This window comes from Anarrhichthys ocellatus, unplaced genomic scaffold (assembly GCF_004355925.1).
Source record: "Anarrhichthys ocellatus isolate YVR2014 unplaced genomic scaffold, GSC_Weel_1.0 scaffold14, whole genome shotgun sequence".
Classification (NCBI taxonomy): domain Eukaryota; kingdom Metazoa; phylum Chordata; class Actinopteri; order Perciformes; family Anarhichadidae; genus Anarrhichthys; species Anarrhichthys ocellatus.
This window is the reverse complement of record NW_022280044.1, coordinates 37,861-51,073: the sequence shown is the minus strand read 5'-3', so window position 1 is coordinate 51,073 and position 13,213 is coordinate 37,861. Positions and strand designations below refer to the sequence as shown.

General features: G+C 41.1%; 1 long non-coding RNA gene across 1 annotated transcript in view; it reads left to right on the top strand.

Annotated features, from left to right (window-relative positions):
- The first annotated feature begins 2,034 nt into the window (after positions 1-2,034).
- LOC116387039 (uncharacterized) overlaps positions 2,035-13,213 on the top strand; it is a 26,262-nt gene continuing 15,083 nt past the window's right edge. The window contains exons 1-2 of the long non-coding RNA XR_004212997.1: positions 2,035-2,178; positions 5,554-5,684. This is a non-coding gene — a long non-coding RNA (uncharacterized LOC116387039). The remainder of the gene's footprint in view (positions 2,179-5,553; positions 5,685-13,213) is intronic.

Sequence of the window (13,213 nt, the reverse complement as noted above, 5' to 3'; positions counted from 1 at the left end):
CTATAATAAGTACGACATTCCGTGTCCCTGAAATATTGCAGTCTCGTCTACAAAGGCAGCAGTCTAAAAATAAGTTGTTGGTCCAGGATTAAGAACATGCAAAGGGGAACACATACCACTCTCTTCTTTCCACAAATCTTTGTTTCATCAGAGGAATCAAATGAAATGCTGATCTGCTGCAACACAGCAACATCCAGATGTTTCTCAGTGTGCATGCATGTGGAGAGCAGAAACACTGTGTGCATGCTGGTGTGTGTGTTCCGGCCGGACTTTGAAGTATATGTTCCTCCTTTAGAATTAGGTCTGGACTGTTTTACACGGATCACATTAAGACACTCCAGATGACTTCCCAAAATCTTCCTGCCCGAGACAGCCTGATTGAATTGGCTGCTGCTAATACACAGATTAGGGAACTCTCTTTGCATCCTAATCCTCCCCTGCTCGTTTTCCCTTGTCGCAGAGTGGGGAAGGTGTGTGAGAACAGGTTAGCCGATAGCAGGCATTCACTGTAGGATTACACTTGCAAGGGCAACTTTAAGCCTGTGTGATTTGGCTGTTAGAGAGACACTGTGAAAATGGTGATATATTAGCGAGCTTGTGATTGTTACATATACTGATTGAAAGGCTGCAGATGCTGGTTTTGCATACAATATGAAAAAGTACGGGTGAGGAATCGGAAGCGATTGGGTACAAGAAGTCAAGTCTAGTTTATTGGTTGTTCTTTTTTTATTATGCCATGAAAACCAAAACGAACGCAATAGAACTTTGGACTCTAGACTAGATTACACAGTGTATACAGTGTATGTTTGCTCTGGTTGGGAGGTCAAACATATAGACTACAACTACAACCTACAGAAGGGGATCTGCCGTTGTTTGGGGGTATACTGTCTTTGGGGATAGTCGAGTAGTAGTAGTAGAAATCTTCATATTGAGTCAACTAACACCACACACAAACGGTTCAAATAGTTATAATTATGGATAAACAGTTGAAATAATTAAAGGGGCCATGTACCAGATTGGGAGCATATCTATTACCTCTCAATGGCTCTAATTGTGGCAACGACTGACCCAGCGGGTCTCAACTAACGGCGCTAACGGTGCTAACAGTGTTTATCTGAGGGGAATCCGGAGGGTGGGCGTGGGTCGGGACGGCGTTATTAGCTGAAACTGACGTATGAGCGCAGTGCAGAGTGGCAGCAACATGTAGCCAATGTGACTCGCTCACATGCAGACCGTCCGGGCTGTGTCAACAAAGCAAAGCAGATTACAGAGAGAGCAACTTCACTCTCTGCTCAGGTATATATTACTCCAGTATATCTTTAAACAACAAATAGTTGTTTGCTGCAATATTTTTGCTCTGAATGCCATATACTGCACCTTTAAAAGTGTTGGATATTGGTTGAAATATCTCAAATTAATGGATAAACATTGAAATAGTGGATACAAGCTGAAAACAGACCTGAAGTGTACTTGAGTTCATCGGACAGGGCTGCTCTTAAACGTTAAACTTTATTACACGCGTCATATACATACATGTACATACATGTACATACATGGAATTTGACTTCTGCCTTTAACCCATCTGAAGGAGCAGTGGGCTGCTGTAAAGTGCCCGGGGAGCAACTTGGGGTTCAGTTTCTCGCTCAAGCACACTCCGACACACGGACAGTAGGTGCTGGGCACCCACTGAGCATCTTGATAAAAAAAATGTTGGGAACCACTGTTATAATCTATTACTTAAAAAATGACAGCATTTCAAAGGTGATCATCGTCCGTTTAAAAGTGAAGCAGTGGATATTCATGTATTGTTCCTAAGGGGATATTACTATACGGTATAAAATACAAGTAAAAAACACTTCATTTATTCTTCTTGCAGTGTTTGATATGATTCTCTCTAGTACCTGTAACTTGTAAACACTTCCACATTTGAGCAAAAGGGGGAGCAGTGAGTAGCTGCAAAAAAAACACCATCCCCTATATGTGCACAGAGAGAGAAGGCTTCAGCAGACACCACAGCCTTGAAATCTGAAGTGACAGCTACTTTCAAAGCACACAGGATGACCGTTCCTCTTCTGCTAAGGAAGGCGTGATTGGATTTAGCAGAGAATTTGAAGTGCTGATATGTCAATGCATCGGCCTACTCTTTCTCCTGCTTGGATTTTCACACCGGCTGAACAGGTAAATGGTAAACTTTCACATAGAAATTAAGAAAAGGCTATCTGAATGTCTGAAAAGCTGGGTTGCTCAATAGCTGAATGCACCATGATAAGTGGCAAACACTTCAGACGCTGTGCCACTTCATTACTCTGCAGAGATGTCCATGGCCATTAACATCTTTGAAAATCCCTTAAAAGCTGCATGCAAAGGCGAGTGATTTTTAATTATTTATCTTCCTCAGTGTGTGTTTTAAGTGTTATTTATTCATATCCCAAGTGAGGTGTCAAATCCCTTGTTTGTGCATACACACGGACACATCCACTTAACTGACATGCCTCTTATTTGGATATCTGAATACAGTTGTGTCTTGGTTTCCCGGTCAGCAGAGCTTAAGAAGTGATACGAAAACTGGGCATCAGCTTTTTTATTATAGAAGCATATACCATAATAGGTTGGACAGTGATGATGCATCTTGCAGCATCATGTTTCTAATATTCCATTTGCCCCCTTTTCCCCAAAAATGTAGCTTTTTAATCGCTGGGGGTTAAAAACTGCGATGACATTTAAAGATGTGAGTCATTTAATCACACCAGATAGCCATACAGGTATGCAGGTTGAAACAGCCAGTCTTCAATTTCTCAGGGCTCTTACCATACATGCCACACCTGGTGCACTTTATCGTCCCAGAGTGTGTTCACACCTCAAACAAAGAACACAGAAACTCTCTAGGGAGTAACCCAACCCTGGAAGAATCTGCTCCTCCTTTGGGAGCAGTTGTTTATAATCCCTCGAGCACACCATGGCCCTACACCACAACCACACCACACTACACACACAATCACAACTATGTATTCTCATCTCTGAATGGTGCAAGTCATTTGAATGAAGGATTTGGCAGACAGGAAACGGCCCTACTGACTTTGCCTAAACTGTGCATGTCTGCTGGTCCTTTGCAACTGCTTTAAAAAAAAAAAAAAGTTATTCATCAACCCACTGAAAGAGTGAGGAGGTGTATTCCTGTGTGTACATGCAGAGACGAAAGTGAGAGAGACAGAGTGTGAGAGAGTAAAGACGGGAACGAGTACATGCTTGTGTGTTTGAAATTGAGTATATGCATGCACTTCTGTGAGCTAGCAAGACCCTCAGCAACCCTATGATTAAATCACAAATCAGGATGACTTGGTGATTCATTCAGAAACATGTTGTCAGCTCACTGTTTCATCTTGAGTTCTGAACTGACACATACAGTATGCTGTGTGTGTGGCAACTCATACTGTATATACAGTGTTAAAGTGACACCACAGGAAGCACTACAGGGACTTTAAGTATCAAACAGCATGTATACAGCTTGCATAATAAATGTTTGTGAACTGAAACTTGTTGTTCCGGTCTCCATTCAAATATCAAGGTCTTTTCACCACCAGACGGTGTCTCTTCATTTCTATGCATCCAGGCCATGAATGTAATGCTAGCCTCCTGGCACACAGGGCGGCCTACCTCTCCGTCTCTTTGATTGCCGTCCATGTGACAGGGGCACAATAGACCGCCGGACAATAGGCCACTTATTGAGTGACTGGCAGGGAGTGGGATACATCTCAGATCGTCTGTCACTCTGCAGCCTCGTGCACCCTTCGGCTCCACGGGTCAGTGTCAGGTTGCACTCTCCTGTGACGGGGAGGCGAAGGAGCTTGTTGCCATATTGGAAATCTGGGAGAGGTCACAGAGGTCCAATTGATTAAAAAAAAAAAAAAAAGATTTCAATGCTTTTCAGCAGCAGTATTTTAGTCAATTTTGTGGATGATTTTGATTCATAGAGTAATAGCACGTCATGTCTGTTAAACCTCCCAGATCTTTTTAACTGTCGAATGTGTGACTGAGCCACGGAGAGCCAAATGAATGTAGCAGCTTAAAGTGAATTAGCAATAACTGAATCCGGTAATGCAGTAAGCGTCTTTCATCACGTTTTTTAGAATTACTGTATGTTTCTGGTTGTGTGTGTGTGTGTGTGTGTGTGTGTGTGTGTGTGTGTGTGTATGTGCTATCAGCAGTTGAGATGTTCCACCTTGTCACTGTCAGCTGACTCTCAGTCATCGCCCTCAGCTGAGCTGATTCTCCCAGAGATCTCCAGCTCTCTGCGTCAAATGCTTGCCGTGACCTCCTGACAGCAGCTCTCTGAGACATAAAATGTAAAGACGGTTTGGTATCCCCCAGCATCAAACATAGTGTTTTAAAAATGACATTGTCAAATACAAATTGAAGTCTCACCGTATTCAATGACTTTATTGAGACTGCTTTGTTTTTCATGGAAAAAATTTGCTTTTAACTTTTATTTTTGTTTTCCATACCTGGTATTGTAATAGATGTTTATAATAATAATCTAGTTTTTTAAGGTTACTTATCTACACGCCGTTGTTGTTGCCATCAAATTTTTGTGCACAGGATCAATAAAGTGTATCCTGTCTTATGCTGTGGTGGAAGAGTTATTAAAATCTATTACTTTGACAAAAGTAATAATACTAGAAAATACTCAATTACATTTTACACCTCACTTCAGGGTAATGAAAACTACAAATGTATTTTCAGGAAAAAAGTACTTACGGTATCAAAAATATTGATTGTGGAGCAGAATGACAACCTGTCAGTGTTATATTATTATGTATTACATTATTAGATTATCATTGGTAATGCATCGACATGCAGCATTTTAGTGTTGTAGCAGGTAGGGGTGGAGCTAATTCTCGTAATTGATATGTTGTTGGGTAGATTAATGTAAACAATGCATTGATTTTCTATAAACTGATCATATGTTTTAGATGTGAAATCTTCATCTCCAATAGAAAAACAACAGCAGTCATATGTACAGGAATAAAAAACAATATTGACATTTGAAATTAAATGGGAAAAAGTAGCAGAAAATTTACATACTCAAGTAAAGTACCTCAAAGTTGTACTTAACCTTACACTTATGGTGTTGGGGTTTGCAGCTGGAATGTTCTTTAACACAGGAGACGCTCTGCTACTATTTCTACTCACTTTTTTTGTGAATGAGGGTTTGTTAAGAAAGCTCTATAATATCATGGTGGATATTTAGAATAAAATTCCCAAAAAATAAAAACCACTCACACACACCTCGTGAACTTTCTACAACGAATGCAGCAGCCATATGCTGTCAAAAATATCCAAACACACTTGAACTAAAAATGGCATACGCAGGCCTACTGTGCACTCTCACGCACGAGTAGCTACTGACAGTGAATGCGTAATTCAGTCTCTGCTCCGAGCCTTGTCATGTTTTTGCATGAGTAGGTTACAAACTGCTCCATTTTTTTAAACTTCTCTCTCTCTCTCTCTCTCTCTCTCTCTCTCTCCCTCTCTCGCTCTCTTTGGTGGGGGCAGAGAGCTCATAGCTGGGCGCTGCAAACATTATCAGGAGGGGAGAGACGCTTCCCACCGTCAGCGCCGGAGCAGAGCAGGGGAGCCCTGGCAACAAGGAGAGACACAAACTCAGCAGCCCGTTTCACCCTACAGTAAGTCGCACAAAACTGTTCATTCAGTACTCGTTTCAGGCGACCTGTCACCACGCCACTTTTCTCTCTTTTTTTTGGAAGCTGTGAAGAGAAAATGGCTGGAAGAACTGGGCAGGGTGGCGCTGACGCTCCGGTTTACTCCAAAGCCTCGGGAAAATGTTTACTTCGCCCTCTGACCTATTTTTTTTAAGTGACCAAACGGCGCGGGTGCGTGCGTGGTTTGTGTGTATGCACTTGTCATTCCGGAACGTGAAGGCAAAGTAGTGTTTAAGTGGGGCGAAAGAGAGCGGGGGTTTGGCTCGATTCTGCCCGAGCGCGGAGCGCGTCCGCCGGGGCGAGCTGGTGTCGGGCAGCCGCTGTACTTTCAGTAACTGCGCCACTCGACCTCGGCTCAAACATTTGCTCTTTCCAGACTATTTCTTAGCGCTTAACATTGACATACACCGCTAAACACCGCTGCTTTAAGCCGCAATGTCTTCTTTTGAACTATTTTCCTACTGACACGGACTGTCAAAGGCAAGCATTGCGTTTTTTATCTACGTTTCACCATCGCGGAAGTGTTTTTCTCTTCGCGAAAAGAGGCGAACAACAACTAACCACAGTCCACATTAGTCCAGTGTTTGCGAGAATTTGCATGTTTATTAAATAGTGTTGCGTATGTAATATCGTGGCTACTACGGAGTGTTTTACATTGTCAGCTGGTTGTAAAGGACATAGGGTTTGTGATTGCTGGACTGCGCGTGATGTCATTCATCCTAGCTTGGAGCATTATATAACGGGACTGTAGGGAAGCCTGTGATAGCAGGCTATTTTTACTCTGTTTACACCTCGGAGTTGCACTCAGGGTAGGCTATGCTTCCCAACTGGTTGCCTATGCTTTCACTCACAGTATGAATTTAATATGGCAGCCGAATGAGACCAAGCACATGGACGAATGAACTGATACTAATGAAAAGCCGCATTCACACTTTTAAGCCTTCCCCATTATCTGATGTCTGTATAATTATTTGCTATTTGAACAAAAACAAAATAAGTCGCCAAGTTTTACTTTATTGTGTCTTTTATTTTATTATTCTCATGTTTGAAGCATTTCCTATTATGCAATGCAAATGATTGAGATTGCATGACCAATTTGCATATTGAATTGCCAATTGCAAAAAAAAACAAAAACCCGTACATATTCCTAAAACCTATTGAGTTGCCTCTCCCGTAGCAATAAATTAACCAGTCACCCTATGGTGCTACTCTACTATGCAAATATCTCATCAAAAGCCATACTCACAGTTATATATTTTAACATATAGAAATTATAAAATATATTCAATATATTAAGATTTCGGTATAACAAACAATTCACATGCAAAGTTTGTATATAATACCAACATATTTAAGTTAAAATGAATATTTCAACCAAAATTGATAAATTCATTGTCAGCTGCTTGATCTTTATAATAACAAGGATATTGTTTGTAAAAAAACAACAAACAAATTATTTTTTAAAGTAATGGATCTCAAAACTTTTCACAGATCCTTTTGGGGTCCTGAACCCCACGTTACGAATCACTGCATCAGACTGCTGCTGTAAAAAGTTAGTAGGTTGCTTGAACATCCATATACTAACACTTGCCTGTATGCACTGTACACCCCAAACATATGTCCTCTTGCCAAAATATTGCTTTAAAAAAGACCCGTGTGCAGCATCTGCATTGATCAGTAGTAATTATATTGGTTTATTAAGCCCGTTTTTCAGTGGTGTATAGTAACGAAGTAGAAATACTTCGTTACTGTACTTAAGTCGTTTTTTTGGATATCTGTACTTTACTTTACTATTTATACTTCTGTTGACTTTTACTTTTACTTCATGACATTTTGCAAAGAAAACTGATACTTTGACTCCGATACATTTCCCCTGAAACCTTCGTTACTCGCTACAAAATCAAATCTATCTTTAGAAACAAAATGAATCATGAGACCAGCGTCGGGGGCTGTGGTGGAACAGAGACTGCAAGCAAGCAGGTTTGGTGAATCAGTGGTCCTAGCTTGCAAGTTAAATCATTGGTTAATCACGTTAATGCGCAAAACAAGTGCTCTCAAAGCCGCGGTGCTTTGATTCCCAGTGATGCCCAGGATGCTATATGCTATAGCTAGCGAGCGACAACACGAGTAGAATTCCACACAGGACGGGTGGGATGAGGAGAGGTGGATGGGTCAAACAAACACTGTTGTTTCCTCCAGGAGGCCGCAGTTTGTGCCGTGCGTGAAACGAGAAGCCAATGTTGATTTATTTGTGACGTGACTTCCGTACTTAAGCAACGCCACTTCCGTAGATATTTTAACGCAAACCACGATCTTTTCCTAAACCTAACTAAGTAGTTTCATCGCCTAAACCGTAGTTGTTTCCTGTGAAGATGGAAGTTTGTTTTGAAAAGACAGTATGCATGTAACAAGCGAAAACAGACTCATGTTGCTGGACTTTTGCAGGAAAAACGCACGAAAAGTGAGGAGTAACTTTTCGTAAGATATCAATAAAACGGGGATGAATTTATATCATTGTATAAAGAGAGTGCCATGAGAAGATCAATCTCATGTCTGTAAGTTAAATCAGCTATAATCACCCTTTTAAAGTGATTAGTGACTCGTCTAAAACATTTAAAAAAGGAATAACTTCAATAGAATCATTCTATACACTGTAGCTTCTTTACATTCTAATAGAATGTAAAGAAGCTACATTGTATTACAATGTAGCTTCTTTAAAACAATTCTATTAGAAGTTACATTCTAGTAGAATTGTCTTTTGAAGATGAACAGGACATTTTTCAGTTTCCAGTAATGACTGGGTTGTTACTTTCGGTGCTGCTTTAGTATTGATCATGTTTTGATATTTGAGTCATTTTGTGGATGATCAGATGGAGTTATGATGGGAGCAGTCGCCCAATTGCAGATTCAGCTTGAGCAAAACCTTTGCATATTGTGTTCAAATCAGGCCCATATGAGTTTACAAGGCAGGTGTCCTTTCTCACAACACTGACCTGATGCATCAAGTGGATATTTTTTGCTGAACACAATATTATGCATTTGCCCTCTACATCCTCTAGTTGGAATGAGCATACTTATAAACGCACTGTTACAACTCCTTCATAGTGTCATATTGCTTTTCGGAGAATTATGATGATAAGTTCATAGTAGATGCAAAAGTATACTTATGTACAATATATTATGTTGAACATTGTTGCTCCTGGATGGATCACAGCCAACCCAATTATTTCCAACACAGCTCCATGTCCTTGGTCATGGTGGCCACAGCACTTAAAAGAATAAACTTCATAATTCTCAAAATTCTGACCCTTCGCTTTTTTATTAACAGCATTTACTTGTACTTTTACTTTCAATACTTAAGTACATTTAATATCAAAAAATTACTTTTGATACTTAAGTACAATAAATATCAGATACTTTAAGACTTTTTCTCAAGTAGTATTCTAATAGGTGACTTTTACTTTTACTGGAGTCATTTTCCAGTAAGGTATCTTTACTTTTTCTCAAGTATGGCTTTTGGGTACTTTATACACCACTGCCGTTTTTTAGTTTTGAGACTTTGGCTCATCCGCTTCTTTGGGTTTTAGAGGCAGCAACTTGGGGAAGGGACGGAGGTAGTAACCAAGCGGTTAGATGGAAATGAATAGCTGAGCATCAATGCTGTAACAGGAGGCCTTGATGTCTGATGGTAGTGAGGAGATGGATGATAAAGTGAAGGGGACCCAGCGTTAATCCCTGTGGAATACCATGATGAGGTGGTCTTCGAGATCTTGGTTAATGAGACTTAAACATAATGAGGTTTTAATACTTTTGCTTCAAGTTCCAAAAAGTATATACTATCTGTATCTGCAAAATGGTCACAATCTACCTCATTTGTTTTACCTGCAATGTCTTTTCAATACCTTCCACGTCTAGTAACTTACACATGATTATACTTTAATTGAGAACTGCTTATTAATCAACTAAATGTGTACAGAATTGGTCATGCCAATAGGACAAAATTGTTTTAGGATGACTAATGAGACACCATTGGTGTTGGCTCGATTTCCGAATTTGGAGCTCCGGTGCAGTGTACGAGCTTAAACCGCTGAGATTTAATGCAAGCTGGCTGAACTGGCATTTGTCATTATGACACCTTCTGGCAAATTAAAAAGTAACTAGATCAGCAACCTGAGCCAACGGAGTCACAACGCTAAATCACACCTGCACTGCACAAGTAATAAGAAAAATAACAACGTGATTAACATAAATTTGTTTATAAACAAACAGAACCACCTGTCTCTGAGAAGCCGTGTGCAATTTATCCCACTGCCTAGCCCAAGTTAGCAACACGAAGGAGATACAACTTCAGTAGTGATGGTTCGGGGGAAAGATTCACATGGCGGCGCACGTTGTGTTTGTTTACTAGAAAGTTCATGTGTTTTTTGGGGTGACGGGACAAGAGTTTCCGCCATTGATTGCAAGCCTGGTGGCCCGGTGGTGTGCGTAACGTTAGCAAGAGTGCATTTGAGAGATAGAGAGGAAACATGTGTTTGTGTGATGGTGAGTATGAAGGTAGCATTTACGTTACAACTGTGAATGGAGCAGTGCAGCATGTTTACAATTTAGGCTATTTATCTCCTCCAGACCCATGCCAAGTTCCTGTGTCTTGCTTACACCATGTTAAAAGCAGTGTTTAGGCAGAGAGGAGTGGGGATGGTGTGTGGGCCATAGTCGGCTGCACTGTGAATTTGAAAAGGGCAGTTCAGTTTTGGTGCTGTGACAGTTATTGCCTTGCAGATGTGGGCGGAGCTGAGTGGAAACGGTGCATTTCAGGATATTAGAAAGGAAATTCAGGGATGGGATGGAACAAAAGTTCAACTTCAACACCAGGTCTTTTAGGATTTGAACTGACAACTATAGATATAGATAGACACGCTTTCATTGTACAAGGTAGGTAAACAGAGGGTAGTAGGTCTGTAAGAGAAGCAAGTGCAACATTTTTCAGAAACCAAACTATGGTGCCCTATGTGCGGTCATGCCACTGTGAATCAGATGTGCTGTTCCACCCACCCACCTACCACACACACACACGCACACGAACACACTTTACCACTACCATCATAGCCTTTGATTCCAGCCGCCACTCACTTTCAAATGGTAATGAGAGGCAATTAGAAGCCAATGTGTCCTAATCACAAGCCATTTAACTGAGCTTGGCTCATTTGTCCAAGCTGTATGTGCACACGGACCCACACACTCGAAGACACATGCAACCACATGTCTGCTAGATTATGCTAGAGTCTTTTCTATGTATCTGGAATTTGGGAAAAGAGGAAAGTTGTGTGTTAATGTTTGTGTGTGTGTGGTTGGGAGAGACAGAGAGAACTCCAGGTAACAATTGGGTGGAGATTTCACTGCTGAATTGATAAGTGACAGAAATGTCTCTGTGCGCCATCCTGCTAATGAGTGAATGATGGGTAGGCCGGGCCAATAGATCAACCGATGGCTGCGACAGGCGTTTATGTTGGTCTGTAGATAAATTAGGTAGAATACCGGAACTCTCAACATGTGCAGGAACAAACCCTGCTCCGCTCTGAAGTGTGCAAAGGCTTTAAGTGGTGTCGGGGCAGTCCGATCATACAGATTAGTAGGTAAATCGTGCTCCATCACATGATATCCTGTTGTGTACAACACCACTTCATTAAGAAGCTGTCAGCTCTTATGAGCCACTACAGGCCTGACTAAACTCTCATGTACACATAGTGCAAATGTGCTGCCGCAAGCCAAAACAAACATAGACACTCTTTTATAATAAAGCAATCATGCATAGAAACATATTCAGTTGTTACAACCCTGTCTTAAAACATAACACTGAAAGGAGACAAAGACAAAGACAAGCACACAGACAAATTGCACACAAATGATCGGTCTAAAGAAAATGTGTTCCAGCATATTGTTTAGATATTGTTCTCCTGTTTCCTTCCACCCTTCTCTCCTTCACATTGCTGGTCCATGCATTTTCACACACAAAAACTTTATGTTTGATGCGAGATAGTGAAAATGATGTCGACCCTTATTTGTGCTGCATTCGCACAAGACTGGATCCCTGATTGTCTCCTTTTATTCAAGCTGCTACATGAGCATGGAAAACAACAGGAATGTAGGTAGTATGGGACATAAGTGGTGCAAAAAAAAGACTGTGAGAGAATGATTTTGAAATAGTAAAGAGGGTTTGGTGTGTGTGTGGGTGGGGTGGGGTGGGTCAGATCAAGAGATTGAGCTGTCTGGTTGAACCATGCCGTGCGCTTAGACCTTTACAGTTTTCCCTTTCATCCTCCCCTATTCATGAGCGCACCGAGTACACATGCATGCACACAAGAGAAAGGACACACACACACACAGAATACTGCTTTTAAAGGGGATCAATGAGAGTTTTTGTGTGAAAGAACATTCTACCGCGTGTGATCGTGCGTCCCCTTTTTAGTGCTTAGTGCACAATCTTGTGTTTCTTAGACCGCTGCCTGCACAGGACAGCGATAGCAGCTCAGTTGAGATGCCACAGTATAGGCACTTGAATCTGCAATTCATCTGAGTGGAAACATGTCATCGGTAAGGGTGAAACCACGACAAATGTAAGGGTCAATGAGACCACATTTTTATGGTCTCGTGATTCATTAAACTTCACTAATGCACTTTGTTGAAGGCACATTGCTCATTTTTTCAATGTATAATTCAATAAAACCATTCATTATAACATTCAAAGGGGATCGCTTACATTACTTGCGGATATATACTGTGTGTATGTGTGTGTGTGAACATTGGAGCGAATGTATAAATGTGCAGTCTTAGTGACCGTGTGTTGGCTTTGGCTCTGTAATGGTGCGGCTGACATGATATACAGGTATCTACATGCCAGGAAGGTTGCTGTAAAAAGCTAAACTGGACAAACAACTGTTGTCTTTGAGGAGTGCATATTGGTCGTAAGTTTTGTACGATAACCAAATATAGTAATTGTCAAAATCCCTGTTGATTTTATTCACTCTATATTCACTTCAACGTGCGTAACATCAGTTGTTGTCCACTTGGGAGTCATGTTTCCATCTCTGGAGCCGATAAACACCAGAGTCATTCATCCTGAGAGTGAATGCAGATTGTGACCTTCCCCACTGAAGACCAAAGCCAGATGCTGGTGGGTGTCGGTGGGTTTTCTGTCCAGTGGAAAAAAGGCTTAAGCAGCTCATCCAATCGGTTAAAAAAAACAAAAAAAAACCCTCAGAGCTTGTTCACACACCGTCTCTAGAAAAATCATTTCCGTGCCTGAGCGATACATGAAACGTGATACCTGTAAGTCATCACGCAATAGTTAATTCAGAACGCTGCTCCTGTGATCTCTCTTCCCTTGTTCATATTTGATTACATTCCAAGCTATGCCTGGCTGAGAGGAAAGGGCTTCAAGCATTGGCCTTTTGAGGGCCAAGTCAAATGAGGGAGAACCCAACAGATAACAGCTG